This window comes from Arachis ipaensis, chromosome B09 (genome assembly GCF_000816755.2).
Source record: "Arachis ipaensis cultivar K30076 chromosome B09, Araip1.1, whole genome shotgun sequence".
Lineage (NCBI taxonomy): Eukaryota > Viridiplantae > Streptophyta > Magnoliopsida > Fabales > Fabaceae > Arachis > Arachis ipaensis.
The window spans coordinates 39,350,384-39,356,208 of record NC_029793.2 but is presented as its reverse complement, the minus strand read 5'-3'; the positions used below and the strand labels follow the sequence as shown (position 1 = coordinate 39,356,208).

At 36.9% G+C, this 5,825-nt stretch overlaps 1 long non-coding RNA gene across 1 annotated transcript in view; it reads left to right on the top strand.

Moving 5' to 3' along the window:
- The window catches only part of LOC110266632, a 1,725-nt gene continuing 1,572 nt past the window's right edge, over positions 5,673-5,825 (top strand). The window contains exon 1 of the long non-coding RNA XR_002354078.1: positions 5,673-5,765. This is a non-coding gene — a long non-coding RNA (uncharacterized LOC110266632). The remainder of the gene's footprint in view (positions 5,766-5,825) is intronic.

Genomic DNA, 5,825 nt, shown 5'->3' with positions numbered 1-5,825 from the left:
ACAAGGAAACTCAAGAACACTTTGAAGACTCACAAGAGCACAAGAACATGAAGAAAGAACACCAAACTTAAAATTTTTAGAAAACCAAACTAAATTTTCGAAAAACAAAGAAAAATCAGAAAATAATTCACTTATCAAATTTGATTGCAAGGAATAAAAGGGTAGAACACAAATTATACTTGTATGCAATGATGGAGAATATGTTGGAGTTTTGGAGATGCTTTGTCTTCTGAAATTCTACTTTCCTCTGTTTTCTGATTCACGCACGCACGTCCTCCTATGGCAAGCTGTGTGTTGGTGGATCACCGTTGTCAATGGCTACCATCCATCCCTCCAGTGAAAAGGGTCCAGATGCACTGTCACCGCACGGCTAATCATCTGCAGGTTCTCAATTGTACCAGAATAGGATTTACTATCCTTTTGCGTCTGTCACTATGCCCAGCACTTGCGAGTTTGAAGCTCGTCACAGTCATTCAATCCCTGAATCCTACTCAGAATACCACAGACAAGGTTTAGACTATCCGGATTCTCTTGAATGCTGCCATCAATATAGCTTATACCACGAAGATTCTGATTAAGAGATCTAAGAGATATTCATTCATTTTACGGTGGAACATAAGTGGTTGTCAGGCACGCGTTCGTGGAGGAATGATGATGATTGTCACGTTCATCACATTCATATTGAAGTGCGAATGGATATCTTAGATAGGAACACGCATGTGTAAATGGAAAACAGAAATGCTTGCATTAATTCATCAAGACACAGCAGAGCTCCTCACCCCCAACAATGGAGTTTAGAGACTCATGCCATCAAGAGGTACAAAGTTCAGATCTAAAATGTCATGAGATGCAAAATAAACCTCTAAAAGTTGTTTAAATACTAAACTAGTAACCTAGGTTTACAGAAAATGAGTAAACTATGATAGATAGCGCAGAAATCCACTTCTGGGGCCCACTTGGTGTGTGCTGGGGCTGAGACTTAAGCTTCTCACGTGCCTGGGCTGTTTTGGGCATTCAACGCCAGGTTGTAACCTGTTTCTGGCGTTGAACTCCAACTTGTAACTTGTTTCTGGCGCTGGACGCCAGACTGCAACATAGAACTGGCGTTGAACGCCAGTTTACGTCGTCTATCCTTGAGCAAAGTATGGACTATTATATATTGCTGGAAAGCCCTGGATGTCTACTTTCCAACGCAATTAGAAGCGCGCCATTTGGAGTTCTGTAACTCTAGAAAATCCACTTTGAATGCAGGGAGGTCAGAATCCAACAGCATCAGCAGTCCTTTTTCAGCCTGAATCAGATTTTTGCTCAGCTCCCTCAATTTCAGCCAGAAAATACCTAAAATCACAGAAAAACACACAAACGCATAGTAAAGTCCAGAAATATGAATTTTGCCTAGAAACTACTGAAAATAAACTAAAAACTAACTAAAACACACTAAAAACTATATGAAATTAACCCCAAAAAGCGTATAAAATATCCGCTCATCAGAAACCCAAGAGATACACATTCAAGCTTGTTTGCATGTAGAATGGAAGTGGTTGTTAGGCACGCATTCATAGGTGAGAATGGTGATGAGTATCACATAATCATCACATTCATCATGTTCTTGAGTGCGAATGAATATCTTGGAGAAGAAATAGGCTTGAGTTGAATAGAAAAAAAATAGTACTTTGCATTAATTCATGAGGAACAGCAGAGCTCCACACCTTAATCTATGGTGTGTAGAAACTCCACCGTTGAAAATACATAGGAACAAAAGGTCTAGGCATGGCCGAATGGCCAGCCCCCAAAAAGGTCTAAGATAGCATAAGACTAATCAAAGATTCCAAGATCAAAAGTATATGAAAAGTATAAAAATACAATAGCAAAAGGTCCTATTTATAGAAAACTAGTAGCCTAGGTTTTACAGAAATAGGTAATTGATGTAGAAATCTTCTTCCAGGCCTACTTGGTGTGTGCTTGGGCTGAGCATTGAAGCTTTCATATGTAGAGACTTTTCTTGGAGTTAAACGCCAGCTTTTGTGCCAGTTTGGGCGTTTAACTCCAGCTTTTATGCCAGTTCTGGCGTTTTGACGCCAGAATTTTTATGCTGATTGGAACGCCGGTTTGGGCCATCAAATCTCAGGCAAAGTATAGACTATTATATATTTTTGGAAAGCCCAGGATGTCTATTTTCTAACACAATTGAGCGTGTGTCGATTAGGCTTCTATGGCTCCCAAAAATCCACTTCGAGTGCAGGGAGGTCAGAATCCAACACCATCTACAGTTCTTTTTCAGCCTCTGAATCATATTTTTGCTCAGGTCCCTCAATTTCAGCCAGAAAATACCTGAAATCACAAAAAAACACATAAACTCATACACTACAAGAAAAATACCCATTCAGCCACACTTTTTTTAGGCTACATTTGAAAAGCGTAGCCTATTCATAGAATAGGCTACGCTTTTCCCCGTGTTGCCTTTTTATAAGAGAAAAGGATACACAAATGCGGCATCATTTAAAAAGCGTAGCCTTAGGTATTATAGAAATCACTTATAAAGCGTAGCCGTAGGTTGATATCTATAGGTTCACTTTTCGTATCAAAGGAGACGCTTTTAAAGGGTAGCCTATTTTTTAAGTTTTGGGTACACTTAAAAAGTGATGCCTAATGTATCTAGAATAAAGAATTTGACACTTAGTGAAAATTTTTCCGAAAGCAAAGAAAGCAAACTCATCACACACTTAGTAAAATTTTTGCTGAGTAAAATTCAATTCCCTCCAAATGTCACTCAATCACCTTCATCGCGTCCCCCTTTCGTAAACCCTCAGTCTCACTTTTTGCTGAAAGCTCACTCATCACCTTCATCACCTTCATCGCGTCCCCCTTTTGTAAACACTCAGTCTCACTTTTTCCTGAAAGCTCACTCATCACCTTCATCACCTTCATCGCGCAGTAGAAGCCCTCGCCATCGTTGCCCTACAAGAAGAAACCATGTAACTCTCGCCATTGACTGTCGTCGCCTCCCACTCCCCACTCACCCCTCACTCCCCACTACTGACTGACACTCCTCGGCATCGCTTGCACTGATCATCGTTCTGCCACCCTTACCATTGTCGCTGAGCCGCTCTCACCATCGTCGCTGCCCCGCTCTCGCCATCGTCATCTGCGTGCTTCTCATCTTCGCTGTGCTCACATCATTGGATAGGTATGTATTGATTTCTATTTGCTTCTGAAATTGATCAGAGGCTTAGGGTTCCTATTTTAGGGGTTTTAATTTGGGGGTTTTAATCTGTGAAATATGAATTTATGAACTGTAATTTGATAACATGCATGCTGTTGTTGATGAAGATGTGTGGTATTTTAGGGTTTATTTCTGAGGCTGAATCCAAATGCAGCGTTAATAAGTTTTTTTTTCTGTGATTTCTCAATGAATAAGTTGGCTTCTCCTTCTCTGTTTTTAGCTTCCGTTTCTGTTTTCTCAATGAATAAGTTGGCAGCAATTCACCAATGAATTGTATCATATTGCTTTCCTGGTGGGTGCCGACTCTAAACAAAATTCACGTTTAAATGTAACAATAGCAAATAGATCACTTTGCTCTGCAGACGACATATCTTTCAAAATTCGTTTTGCATATTCATTTGATGAAAGAGTAGCACTGTCTCTGAATTATCTGCATGGTCCTTGTCCTTTCAAAATTCGTTTTGTTGCTAACTAAGCAATAAGAATTGTTTTTGTTTTTCCCTAACACAAATGAGCTTGGTGCTTGTAATGGATTAGTTATACTTTGGGTTTTGTAAAAAGGATTAGGATGAAGTATTGAAGTTACCTCCTTCTCTCTTTATGTGTGACTATATGTTAATCAATTATTGTCAGGATTTTGAGGAGTGCTTTTATTTATTCTTTTTGCTTGTTTTGGCTAAAGTCTTTCTGACTCAATACTTGATTCAAAGTGCAACCACTTTACCATTTTAATTTGTTTTCAGTATGAAGCAATAATTGATGTAGTTAACTGACATATATATCACAATTAACTCTGCAAAAAAATCCCTTTTGACCCAATAATTACCCTTCCTCTTGATCCAATGGCAGGGGTCATTTCTAGCGTTAGGAAGTCATGGAGCCCCTTTCTTCATCAATTATTGGGAGCCTTTCTAGATTTTGATGTGATTAGACCTCTCATTTCATTATTACAGATTTTTGTTTTTGAAAAAATAAAATAAAAAAGATTTAATAACTTTATATAACGTGCTAGGATATCAATAATCCAAGGCCAACTCTGGTAGTTAGTTTACAAAGTTAAGGCATAATAAGCAAACAAATCATAGATCGAATTGATCATCTTTAGTTAGATACCATACTATGCATGATTGAATTGATCATTGACGTGATGCTCAAAAATTCAAGTTTAAGTTAAGCATAATAAGAAACTAGGTATATGGGTAATTGTGTATGACTCAAACCCAAACACTTTCAATACTTATCCATTGTTCTGTTTGTCTCTGCCACTGCATTTTTTTCTTAATTCTTAATTTTTAATTCTTTGTTTAATGAGTTTAAGCATTTAAATTCAGTTTTCTGCAAGCTCTCTAAGAAGCATGAGTATTGTGGTTGACAGGTTATTAATACCCCGATTTCTCATTCAGGGTCCATTGAATGTGTTGGCTTTTCACCAAGGTATGTACTATTAACCTTTCATGGCCTGTGTTTGTGCTTTGCTGCATGATTGGAATTACTTTAGAGAACAATACCTTACTCTAGACAGAAAATTACTGTTAACATATAAAATAAAACCTGTGATCATTAAATAATAACGTGAACCAAAGCAAAGTGGCTTGACTTGGTTTCTGAGTAAAGCAGTTTTTTTGACATAATTCCATCTTATAAAATATTTGATGTGCTGGTTGATGTTGTCACTCGTCATAGAACCATAAAGTAACTTGTTCCATTGAATTGTGATAGTGATTCCTGGGCTGCAATTGGGGGATTGGATAAAAAACTTGTCATCTGGGATGTAGAACATTCCTTATCCCGTTCCACTTGTAACCATAAGGTTTGTATGAATTCTGCTTTGTGCAAATGCAAGCTCGCATATCTAGGAACAAACCGAGCTCTGTTTGCAGCTATACTTTGACTGTATGTCTGATAAAATATAGTTTTGGCACCATGTGAAATGAGTAATTATAGACACACATTACATTACATTAAATCTTTAAATGTTGTTAACTTATTATTGACCTTATTGTTGTGCTAAGGGGTGAAGCTTCATAGAAGTCAGTTTATTATGACCTTTGAGAAATATTCCACAAAATAAGACAAATTAAAATCACTTTTTTTTGGTTAAGCACCTGTTTTTGGTATGCATTTTTCAAAACCTTTATTTTTGGTACAATAGTTGGCCATTCAGAAACTTTTTTAATAGGCTAGAAGTTGCCCAATCTAAATATGGGCTAAGTTTATTACTAGATCCAAGTTTTAGCCCAATAAAGAACCAATAGAATACAAAAAAAAAAGGACACAAGGGTATTACTTTCATCATTCATGAATCATGATGATGGGAAATCACCGAGATTTATTTTTGGGTAAGCATGATTAAAATTTATAATTCATAATAATAATAACCATGATTAAAATAGTTTTACACAATAATATTTTGTATTTTTACTTAATTAGATTGCCGTTATCTGTTGAATGACTTAATTAGTTTCACACGGTTCTTGGAGGCTTAGGACAATTTGGAGTTATAACAAGAGCAAGAATTTCTCTTCACCCAGCACCCACAAAGGTACGTTTTCATTTTAAAAAATATAAAAAAATCATTTATTTTTAATTTTATCTTTTTTAA